The 12,237-nt window shown below is 44.5% G+C and overlaps 1 long non-coding RNA gene across 1 annotated transcript; it reads right to left on the bottom strand.

Annotated features, from left to right (window-relative positions):
• Positions 1-5,892: 5,892 nt before the first annotated feature.
• On the bottom strand, positions 5,893-12,148 carry LOC148684773 (uncharacterized). The gene is made up of 2 exons (XR_015951369.1): positions 11,794-12,148; positions 5,893-8,125 (listed from the first exon to the last, which is right to left on the bottom strand). It is a non-coding gene; the product is annotated as an uncharacterized LOC148684773 (long non-coding RNA).
• Positions 12,149-12,237: the final 89 nt, after the last annotated feature.

Genomic DNA, 12,237 nt, shown 5'->3' with positions numbered 1-12,237 from the left:
GTAGGGTGCCGTGGTAATGTCAGAGGCTGTTGTTGCGACTACTCTAGAGTAACAACGCTCCACATTCTTGTCTTTAGACAGTTTTATTTAGTGCAGTCTATTTACAGTGAAATGGGGGTGCAGAAACATGTCTGCTTAGTCCGAGCCAGAATCCGGGAATGGTGCGCTCCTCGTCTTCTTCCAGCATAAGTGTCTCGGGACGCCAAACCTTCTTCCCCGCCTTCTCCTGCGTAATTCCAGAACCGGAGGGAAAAGGGGCCTGCACTCCATGTTTTCCTTCTCCCCCTTTCCCCCCTCTCTTTCTTCCTCCCTCATGTGTAGCAGGGGCTCTTCTGTGTTACCGGAGCCCTGCATCCCTCTTCCTCACTGGACCCCTCCCCCTCTTCGCTGGCATTGCTGCTATTGGAGGAGCTGCTCTTGATGATGGGAGGGGGATCTCTGTATTCCCTTCCCCTTACAGGTAATAGTATGGACTTCAGATTGCAGTGAGGTTTCACGTTTTCCCTTAATGCTCCCCACAAACTCTCTCTACTAATGCGTGTCCTATTGCAATATTCTCAGACAGCCTAATATGAATGAGTTCTCCCCGCCTCCCTTATAACAACCAAATACAAAAGAGGCATTTAATTGGATTATGTCAAGCAAGAAGAAAAGCCAAGGAAAATAAGGAAATTGAAACATGTGGCAGATAAAAACCCTGCATGTTAAAGAATCATGGAGCTTAAAGGCACCACCCCCTTCCACCTCATTTTAAAATGTTGCTGACATTTGCGTGACTGATTTTTGTTTTATCTTTATTCTAATGCGTTTCTGGAAAAAAAACCTGTGCTGGAGCAGGTCAGAAGGTGCTTGCGACAGCATTCAACTAACTATGTTCTGAAAAGGACACTTTCATGACTGAAATAAAAGTTTTAGGAGTGGCCTAGTTTTTGTTCAAGTTATGAGAGATTTATGGCAACTTCGTTGTAAGTATAGGGGAAGAGCATGTTGGAAGCAAACAGGCTCCTAAAGAAGTAGTAACCTTGCAGCAGATTCCCACAAAACAATTCTTGCAATTTAACCCGGCATCCCCTATTTGCACCCCAGTTTGGGCTGACTCCAGCTCAGAACTCCCATCGCTTGGTCAGTAACCTAAATTCAACCTGTTGTTTCTCTGCCTCTCCCAGCAGCCGGAGGCTGTAACATGAGGCTTGAGAGAATATTTCAGCTATTAAAGAACATTATACCTCTTTGCTTAACCTGTGATCTCTACTTAGGTAGTATGCTAGGCAAATCCATTCACAATAATCCAACAGTGGAATCTTATACATGTCTATTCAAAACCCAAATGATTTCAGTGGGACTTATTCCTAGGTGAAGCGTACATAGGACTTCAGCCTAAACAGACAAATTTGTAACAATGTGATCAATCCCTAGTCATAATTTGGCTTTTTTTATTCTTTTGCTTATAGGGGACTAAATACTTCTGTAGGCAATGCTCATCTTGCCATCAAGCCGTACCCAACAAACTAGCACAAGGGACTCAAAAGATGGTTGACTTCGGTAAGGATGTTGTTGTTTAGTCGTGTCCGACTCTTCGTGACCCCATGGACCATAGCACGCCAGGCACTCCTGTCTTCCACTGCCTCCCGCAGTTTGGTCAAACTCATGTTCGTAGCTTCGAGAACACTGTCCAACCATCTCGTCCTCTGTTGTCCCCTTCTCCTAGTGCCCTCCATCTTTCCCAACATCAAGGTCTTTTCCAAGGATTCTTCTCTTCTCATGAGGTGGCCAAAGTATTGGAGCCTCAGCTTCACGATCTGTCCTTCCAGTGAGCACTCAGGGCTGATTTCCTTAAGAATGGATAGGTTTTATCTTCTTGTAGTCCATGGGACTCTCAAGAATCTCCTCCAGCACCATAATTCAAAAGCATCAATTCTTCGGCGATCAGCCTTCTTTATGGTCCAGCTCTCACTTCCATACATCACTACTGGGAAAACCATAGCTTTAACTATACAGACCTTTGTAGGCAAGGTGATGTCTCTGCTTTTTAAGATGCTGTCTAGGTTTGTCATTGCTTTTCTCCCAAGAAGCAGGCGTCTTTTAATTTTGTGACTGCTGTCACCATCTGTAAGGATATTTCCCCTTAAAAGGATATCTGTAAATTTGACTGGCTCATTAGGTACTATGTTTTGTTTATTTCCCCTCCTTGTAGGTCATACTAACCACAAAGAGCCTCTCCTTGGATAGCTGAATTTCGTCAAACAGTAATAACTACCTTGCAAACCAGAGGAAATCAAGCAGACAAACGAACTCACTGTGCCCAGACTTTGCCCTTCTTTCATACTGTGCAGAGCAGCTTATTCCACTGTTGTGCTTAATGTTTACCATCCTTGAGCTTACATCCGGCTCCAGTGACAGGCAGGGAGTAGGCTGTGGTTAGCTTGTTGTGAGGAAAATGCACTCTGCATGTCCTCAAATGCACTCTTCGCCACTATTTCCAATCTCACAGGACTTCCAAGACTGAGGACAGGCTTTTTTGGGGGGGGAGGGGGGCAGACTTTAGGCTTCAATGATCTATTTTGCTGGTGCGTTTTTACTAGAGGTTCTAGGTCCACCAACCAGAGCCTGGTGGCAGAATAACAACCAAGGCAGACACACAGATGGACTTAAGGAACTTGAGTGGCTGTGTGAGAAGAGCATGTGCTCAGCTGAGGAATTTTGTTTCTGGCATCAGAAATGAGCTCCTAGTCTTTCCAACCCCAAACTCCACTCCTGGTTCCATAAGAACCAAGCTATCTTTGTTTTAGCAGCCTAATTTACACACCTTGTTATGGTCAAGCTATCAGTTTGACCCAGTTCTCTCTCTTGCGATCTACTGGTAGACCTCTATCTTCCAGGCTACAAGGTAGAGCCCAAAGACAGTAAGGGGATGGGTAGAGGTTCCTGTTAAAAGCACCTATGATTGCCCCTGAACTACATATTCTTGTGTGCAGCTGTGGGATGTCTGGAGCAGCATTTAAAGATCCTTGCACACTTAGCTTTCAAAGAGATGGTTGGTGCTGGGGTGGGAGGGGGCAGCAAGGTAAGGACCGGATGATGCAGTCAAGTTTTAACAATTTGAGATACGCTGCCTTAATCACATATTTGAGACCTACCCCTTAGAATACTTTGGCTGCAGCACTGAAGCCTGCCAAGAAACCGGACTCAGGTGCTACACAGAGTTTTGCTGCTTTTGAAAATACATACGGTATCTCATTGTTTAGCTCAAGAGCAAATCACTAATTTTAGATTTACTGATTAGCACTAGGCAGCCCCACTGGAGTTTCTGCCTTAAGCTGCAACCGGCTGCATCCATGGGCTAGACTTCCCTTTGGGGGGCAGGTGGGAGTTGCTCGATACTTTCCAGATGCAGATGTTCACCTCCTGTGCCTTTCCAGGTGAAGGAAGAATTTAAACATTCCAATAAATGTGGAGCACATGTAATTTTAAATGCATCAATATACCACAGATTAGACTTTATGCATCCCCAGGATTTAAAAAGAAACAACCAACACGTCCCTCCACCACCTTCATTTTCCCCAGCCACAAAGAGATAGCTCTCGAAGTTCCTATAAGCAGGCTGGGCTTCTTCTTGGTACCTTGTTAGCAGAGCATGAATACAGGCTTTGCAAAAGCTCCTGCAGGAGCAAGATCCTTATCCCTGACCTGTACACCAATTCTCATTGATTGCTTAAGGCTTTGTGGAAGAATTCCCTCCTCTTCTCGGGTTGGGGTGGAGCATGCTGAAGAATGCCAAGGAACATTAATTACATTAACTGTGGGGGAGTAAGAGGCCTGTGTGAAATTTCAGCTGGAGAGGGAGACGCTTAGAGCTTTTTGCCCAGAAGCCAAGAGAAAAAGCTTTCGTTGGGTTTTGTATTATCATCTATGAGCAACCGGCCTCAGGTCCAGACCCTCCAAGTATGTTGGAACTACGACTCCCATCTTTCCTGATAATTTGCCATTCTGGTTGGGGTTGCTGGGAGCTGGGAGTCCAACATCAATTGGAAGACACCAAGCATAGCTGCCAAGTTATCCCCCCTTTTAAGGGATTTTCCCTTATGCTGAATAGGCTTCCTCGCGAGAAAAGGGAAAACTTGGCAGCTATGACACCAAGTAGTAGGGGAAGGTTAATCTGTATAGCCATGGCACTAACCTAGTGCTATCAAACTCACCATTTCCAATTCCACAAGGGGCAGAAAGGGCGGAAAGTTAGCAATTGCACACAAATTAGCAGGCAATTCCCTTTTCGCCCAAAGGTACATTCCCCAGTGAGGCAGCCATATTGTTAAGTTGCAGCAAAACAATGAAGTCCCAAAGCACTTTAAGGAGTAACAAACAGATTGAAATAGGCTTTTGTGGGCCACAGACCATTTTGGCACTTAAATAATGTAAAGGGTTGTGTGTACAGAGAGAGACAGACAGACATAGACACAGAGAGAAGGTACCAGAAAAGATACCAGGCAGAAAGTGTGACACCTTATTATACAGCGATCAATACACAGAAGCCAACCAATTATTGTATAATAAACAAACTAATTCTAATATTAAGTCAGCACACATTCAGCTGGTGTACAATATAACCTTTCTTACCCTTAGCAGGATGATGCACACTGCAAACAGCAAATTCTAACATGCACTGGTTGCCATTTACTCAATAACTGTCTGTTCCCACTCGTTTACTTTAAAACCTATTCGTGTTCTCTGCTCAGAGCCCAGTGTTAAGAAGTTTCCAGCTTCCTTCTGGTGTAAAGAACACCATGCTCCAAGCAGCTTCTTTGCAACTTGATGGTGTAACGAAGACAAGACGCTGCTTGGTTTTCCCTTTTGTATTGTATCTGTTAGGCCTCATCTGCACTAACTATACATTTAAAGCAGTATCATATTATTTTAACCAGCAATGGCTTCCCCCCTCAAAAAGAATCCTGGGAGCTACGATTTGTTAAGAATGCTGAAAACTGCTAGGAGATCCCTATTCCCCTTCACTACAATTCCCAGACTGATTTCACAGCCAATCCTTCTTCCCAGGGAACTCTAGGAATTGTAGCTCAGAGGGGAATAGGGGTCTCCTAAGAACTCTCAGCGCCCTTAAACTATAGTTCCCAGGAATCTTTGGGGGAAAGCCATCCCTGGTTAAAATATTAAGATATTGTTTTAAATGTTTAATGCAGGTGGGGTTTTTAGATTGTGGCCTGTGAGCAGGGATTGTGTTACTTTCTAATCTTAATGGTGTCTAGAAAACTCCAGGCCGTTTATAAATATCATCTTTTATTGATATAACTTAAAGCCTTTCACAAAATAAAACCTGTAGTTTTCGAACAGCTTAGTTCTCAAACGTTTTGGCTTCCAAACACCGCAAACCCAGAAGTGATTGTTCCAGTTTGCGAACTACTTTTGGAAGCTGAACATCCGACAGGGCTTCTGCGGCTTCTGATTGGCTGCAGGAGCTTCCTGCAGCCAATCAGAAGCCATGCTTTGGTTTCTGAACTCTTTGAAAGTCAAACAGACTTCTGGTACAGATTCCGTTTGACTTCCAAGGTACGACTGCATATGGCTACTAGACCACCAACTGGCTATTAAGGTCGGGTCACAGAATCATTCTGTATTCTCCTTTCTTACTCTGGGGTATCCTACATTGTGTTCTAGGAGAGGCATTCACAAAACTCTTAGGAGGACTTTACCAGCTCTTATCTAGTACACATGCTGCAATTCTTTAAGCTACTACCTTAAGATATAGGAGTGTGACCGCAGGGATGGGCATACATTTGACAACAACACCCATCGCACGTATGTTTCATCAAAATAAATCCCACCCATTTAAACAAAAAACACTTTTAAGCAAGGGAGTTTAGGAATGCAGCCTTAAATCTCTTACAGTTCAGAAACAAAAACAACAAGTTATTTATTTCGGAAAAGTTCATATACCACTCAATTGTTTTTTAAAAACTCAAAGTAGCTCAAGTATAAAAATAAATAAATTAGCAGTAACAGTTGAAAACAGCTATTTAAAACATAAAAAAATCAACAATAAGCTAACAGCCTGATCAAAACACAGGCCAACTGTCTACATATCTGAGTAAGCATTGTAACATACAATTTATGTTTTACAACCGCACCTTCCACACATTTATATTCAATAATTTGTTTATGCTGCGTATTCTGAAGTGTTTTTTGTTTATTGCAAAATTAGTGGCAGGCAAAGACCCAGCAATCAGATTCTAAAATTTCTGGATAAAAGCTGCCATGGAAATGGTATCCCATTAGTTAAAAGTTTCTGTTACCTGCTAACAGATTTCTTGTTCCCTAAGTATATGGAGCCCATTTCTAATCTACCGGTATATAAATCTACAAGAGAGACAGATGGCCAAGCCGCTGAAATACAGAATAATATGTATCTGCAATCTGCCAGATATCACTGATGACTGGGAACGCCCATCATCTCAAGGCAAGCATTGCCGGTGGCCCACTGACTACCCAGTCCCTGGCGGATGAACCACTTCCGGGTGGGACTGCAATTTTATTTTACGTCCTGATAGTTGGTAGTGCATTTGCTTGGGGTGCCTTCTGCTATTAAGAGTCGGAGGTGCAGGGAGACTCAACACTGGAGAACTTCCTGGTATGCAAACATAATCTATGAACACCTTGAGATCTTCACCATCAAGGCCAGTCCAACACATTTTGGTACCCGAGGCGAGCCACAAAACGGTTCCCCCTACAATTGGGGAAGAAGGGGTGGGTGAAGATCTACATCAGGAACAAGGGTGGGAGGAGACCAACAGTGCCTCCTATTCACCAAGAGGCTGCTGTAGAGGCAGATCAAGACTTCAAGTACTCCTTGGAGGCCGGATCCATTGCCCACACTGCCTCACGGGTGGGCCGGCCCTTTTTGGCTCTGACTATCCAGTATACTTAATAGCTATTTCCCTTATCCTGCAGATTATGAACTGCCACAATATAGGTATGCATTCCCTGAACGCAGTAGGTGACTATTATTTAATATAGCTATAGCCCATCTCCACTTGTAAAACACAAGTGGTTAAAAAGAAGATAGTTAAAATACATCGCAACACATTTAAAGCCAGCAGTTAAAATGCAATTTGCATGACTAACCTATTTTCATTCTGGAAACGGAGCTGTGATGGTTCAAAGCTTATACTGAAACTCTAACCATTGCTAGGTGAATGATGTACGGAAAGTGAAATGGGCTGCTGTTAGGATCCAGGAAACCAACTCGTGGGTGAACATACTCTGGGCCTGCTCAGCTCTGAAGAATAATCATTCTTCATAAGAATAATAATATATAGATCTGGCTAAAATCACACTGCAGACTATTCCTTGGTCCACAACTGGTTATTCTTTTGTTTAGTTTGCTATTAAAATCTATTCATTTATTATTTTTTAGTGCAACAACCCTACAAAAATAGTTTAAAAAAATAGTATTATCATTAAAAACAATTATTTTAAAACAGTAATTAAAACCAACAATAGCCTAAAAATCAGATCGAAACACCTATCAACATTCTACATAGGCCACATAGGCTCGCCGAAACAAACATGCCTAAAACTGCATTTGTCCGTTCGTATTTGCAGTGCGTGTTCAGAATCACGGAAGATCTCTTTCCACATGGTGGTGCTCCACTCACCAGCTCTAATTTTTGAGAAGTGCTTTAAATGTGGTCCAACCTGAGGCAAGTCTCCCGAGTGAGGGAGTTTGATAGTGTCTGAGCTGGCACCGAAAACGCCTCTCTGGGTGCCCTGCGACTTGGGACTGCAGATTACGGTACGGTCGAGAGGGTATTATTATTATTGGTTATCACGCAGCTCCAACGTATGCAAGTTTACCCCAAAAATACGTGCCGCTGTGTCCAAAGGAACTTACTCCCAAGTAAGCGTGCATAAAACTGTAACCATAACAGCAGCCATGAAACATGAGAAGAAGGTAATAGCTTAGGAAGGCACAGAAGTTTACACAGTCCTAGCAGAGAAGTGAAGTTGCGCCATCTTTGATTGGTATCTCTCCAGAGGCTGGTAGAACATAAAGATGGAAGAAGACTCCTCCATTTTCCAGTTTTTCAGAAGATCTCCATCCATGGCTCGGTACCTTCTGGTGAAAGATCAAAATAATCAACAATAAATAGCAGATCTGCCCATCCACACTTAAAAGCAATCAAGGCACAAATATCTGTAACAGTTGCACGCCTATCCTACTCAAGTCCCAATGGAGCTTACTGCAATGTAAGTGGGAGACAGAATATGTGGTCTACATTTCTTTCACACTAATCACACCATATGTAAAATGCTATTCATTCAGGATTAAATGTGGAACAGAATTCAATTGTATACTGTAGCCAAAGCAGGCTTCCACATTCTCATTGCAGAGTGGTTTAAAGTAAAGCTGATTTTAAGTTTCACATGAGAGACTCTGTCTACACAGCCTGATCCTTAAAACACTTAATTCTCTGCAAATATGCTCAGAACTGTGCTTCCCTCCCTTCAAATTCCAGCTGTAGTTTTTCTATCGAAGAAATTCCTTCTTATCAGTGGAGGCTGACAGGAGCCTGGTAGATCTGTGTAACCTGATGTCACAAGTCATGAGATCAGCTTAAAAATAATGTTCTTTGCTGACATGGTGCATTGGGGTTTTGCTTTTTTCTTACCCAAATATTTGGAAACTACAGTTATCAAGTTTTTCTTTGCAACAACCATGTGGGAAAGCCAGGGGGCTTTTAGCTGATATTTAGTTTAAGACAACAATTTGGATTTTAAAGACATAACAACGGCAATATTTCTATATTTCACTTGTACCCCATCACCCATCCAAGGAGATCTGGGCAACCTACATTAAGTTACAAATATATTATCCTTATAATAACTCTGTTCGTCTGAGAAATAGTGGCCGGTCCAAAGTCACCCAGTGAGATGTGAGTTTCAGCAGAGAATTGAGCCTGTGCTTTCCTAGTCAATGTCCAGCTCACTAGCTCATGCACTGTTTATACACTTCTAAGCACACATAAGTCTTGGCCTTGCTGCTATTCCAATCAAAACCATCCTGAAAAATGGGTTTGCCATTTTGATGGTCCTGATTCTGGGAATCTCTCGCTACCAGAAATGAGAAATTCAGCACCACTCCCTGGAAGCAAAGTTTCCCAGAAACAAGCACAGATACACATTCTGCCGAGTCAAGGACTCTTCCTATGCCCAACGCCCTCTGCATCAGAAATGGGCCATTTCTCTCTCTCTCTCTCTCTCTGGCCACATTTCCTATGGGCAGTGTTAGAAACTCAGATATATAAACTAGGTGCCTAATGGTTCCTTCAAACAGGGATACAATTGCCAAAAAAGGAATGCTGTCTAGTTGCCATTTCGGGGGGGGGGGTCCAGACAGCTTGAAAGTCGTGCTTTTCAATACGACTTTTTTGTTTCCCGAAATTCATTCTTGATTGTGCAGATACAATATAACGGATAGAATTCTACAGGATGCAGTATTAGTGTGTGAAAACAGTCGAGATCCGAGGATCCCCAGGAACGCACCTCCAGATGGTGGAGATGTCGGGAGTCATCCTGGCACCTGGGCATCTTCACTTGGTCACAAGTGGCCGGTAGGCCAGGTGCAAAATGCGCCTGGTGAATTTCGAACGCTGCCTAAGGGCTTAATCCATTTGTCAGGGGCTGCATGTTGGTAGAGGCCAATACCAATACTGTATATCATACTAGATATAAGTATGGATCTGACACTCTTTCAGTGAGGATACAAGAACAAGGAAGGAGAGACACATGAGGGTCAGATTCCAAGGGTCACCATGTAAGAGCAGACGGAGGGGGTATGTGTCCCCACCCCCACCCCAAGCCAGAGGTTGCCCACCAATGCAGCAGCTAAATGTGAAAGATAATACAGTAGTCTGGAAAAATACTGAATGGCATGGCTAGGGCCACAAATCCCTTGTGTGGCAGAGTGCGGAAATTGTCACCTGGGCTCAAGCGATCAGCTTTCATACTAAGACCTGGGCTCCTCTGGGAGGAAGGGCAAGATAGAAATTTAATAATAAAATAAAATAAATATTCTCAGCATCAGTTCCCTCCACTTTTGTGGCACCTTGTGGAATTCCCCTCTGGTGATGAACAAGGCCCATCCTAGCCCACATTAAGAGTTAGTACAGTGGTACCTCGGTTTATGAACACAATTGGTTCCGGAAGTCTGTTCATAAACTGAAGCGTTCATAAACTGAAGCGAACTTTCCCCTTGAAAGTAATGGAAAATGAATTGATCCGTTCCAGACGGTCCGCGGAGTAAGCGTTCATAAACTGAAGCAAACTTTCCCATTGAAAGTAATGGAAAGTGGATTAATCCGTTCCAGACGGGTCCGCGGAGTACTTAAACTGAAGCGTTCATAAACTGAAGCATGGGTGTAATTGGTTCCGGAAGTCTGTTCATAAACTGAAGCGTTCATAAACTGAAGCAAACTTTCCCATTGAAAGTAATGGAAAATGAATTAATCTGTTCCAGATGGGTCCGTGGGGTTCATAAACCGAAAATTCATAAACCGAGGTGTTCATAAACCGAGGTTCCACTGTACATGAGAAACCTCCACAAGTTCCTGTCTTCATTGTTTTAAATACACCATACTTTTATGTGGAAACATGACAGGCCACAGTTACAGCAACATCACTCCTTCTAATAGCAAACTCAGGTGCTCGAGTACCAATCAATTTGGAAGAAGCATAGGACCACCTAAAAGAAAACTAGCCGCTTCTACGCGCCATGGGGGAAACCGTAGGTACATACCGTTGCTGTGGGTTAAATTAAATTATTTTTTATTTTTTAAACAACCACAACCACAACCCAGAAAGTGCTTAACAGGAACTTGAGAGCTGACAGAAAGTTGATGACAGTTGAGCCTACAAGAGAAAGAAAGGGAGATTTTGAAGTGTAACTACGCAAACTATGGGAGTCAGTATAGCTCAGCATAGCTCAGTCGGCAGAGCGTGAGACTCTTAATCTCAGGGTTGTAGGTTTGAGCCCCACGTTGGGCAAAGGATTCCTGCATTGCATAGGGGTTGGACTAGATGATCCTCATTGTCCTTTCCAACTCTATGATTGAGAACAGTTTGATATATGGAATGTTTGTGGGTCTTATTGTGGGGCTGAAGAGGAAGAACACAGAGAAAACCCGACAGGCTCGAGCCCTTGAAGTGTTATGGTGCATATGAATGCGTGGGCACAGGGAGAGACGTACCACAAAATTAAAACACTCTAGAACAGAATGCCCGGCTTCCCAGCTATGACAGCAGGAACAGGTAATCGCACGGGCAGTTTATAAAAGAGGTCTCTGTTACTAATTGAAAATACTGCAGCTCGGACCTCTCCGGAAGAGATGATAACAGACTTCAAAGACAGAAGGGCGGACGCCACAGAAATAGAATTAAACCTCAGCGCACACCTTGCCGCCTCTCCGTTACAACACGAACCGCCCCCAATCTTTAGCAAGAAAAAGAGTTCAACAGGGGAAGCCTTATCCAATGGGCGCATTGCAAAACCGCACCTGTTGACTTACTGCGTCGGGGGGAAGAGGTTGGAGCATAGCTGTCAAGTGTTCCCTTTTCTTAAGGGAAATTCTCTTATGCTGAATAGGCTTCCTCGCGAGAAAAGGGAAAACCTGACAGCTATGGGTTGGAGAGGGACGAGAGCTTTTTATTAGGCTGCCATCGCATCGCCCTTCCCTCGAGACATGAGAAACACGGAAAAAGCGCGCGAGCGAGCGCGATGCTCCTTACCCGGGGCTAGGCAGTGTTGCTGCTGCTCCTCCTCCGGTGGCTGCCGGTGGCGAGGAGGAAACCTGATTCCCTCCAGCAGCAGCTCCCGCCTGCGCCTCCGCCGCCGACTTAGCCGGGCGCCTTGCAGCAGCAGCTCCATTCAAGCGCCGCTGCCACCCAACCTGTCCCCCGGCCGGCCGACCAGGAAGCGGGTCCCGTGGGGCGTTGCTGAGCATCAGATCAGCAGCCTTAATCCGGCTTGCAGGAGGAACCACAAGCGGCGGCGGCGCCTTTGCTCGGTTGTCTCCTCGTGCACGCGTGCGTACGTGTGTGTGCAAAGCTCGAGCGCTGGGCGCGCTTCATGGAGCGAGGAGGCGGGCGAGGAGCCCGAGCACAATAAAGACCAGGCAGGGACACGTGGCTCTCCAAGGGGGTGGAGGAGCGCAGCGCGCAGCCGCCCAGCCG

This window comes from Zootoca vivipara, chromosome 8, assembly GCF_965207765.1.
Source record: "Zootoca vivipara chromosome 8, rZooViv2.hap1.1, whole genome shotgun sequence".
Taxonomy (NCBI): Eukaryota; Metazoa; Chordata; class Lepidosauria; order Squamata; family Lacertidae; genus Zootoca; species Zootoca vivipara.
Note: the sequence above shows the minus strand (reverse complement) of the source record. Positions and strands in the feature narration are given on the sequence as shown.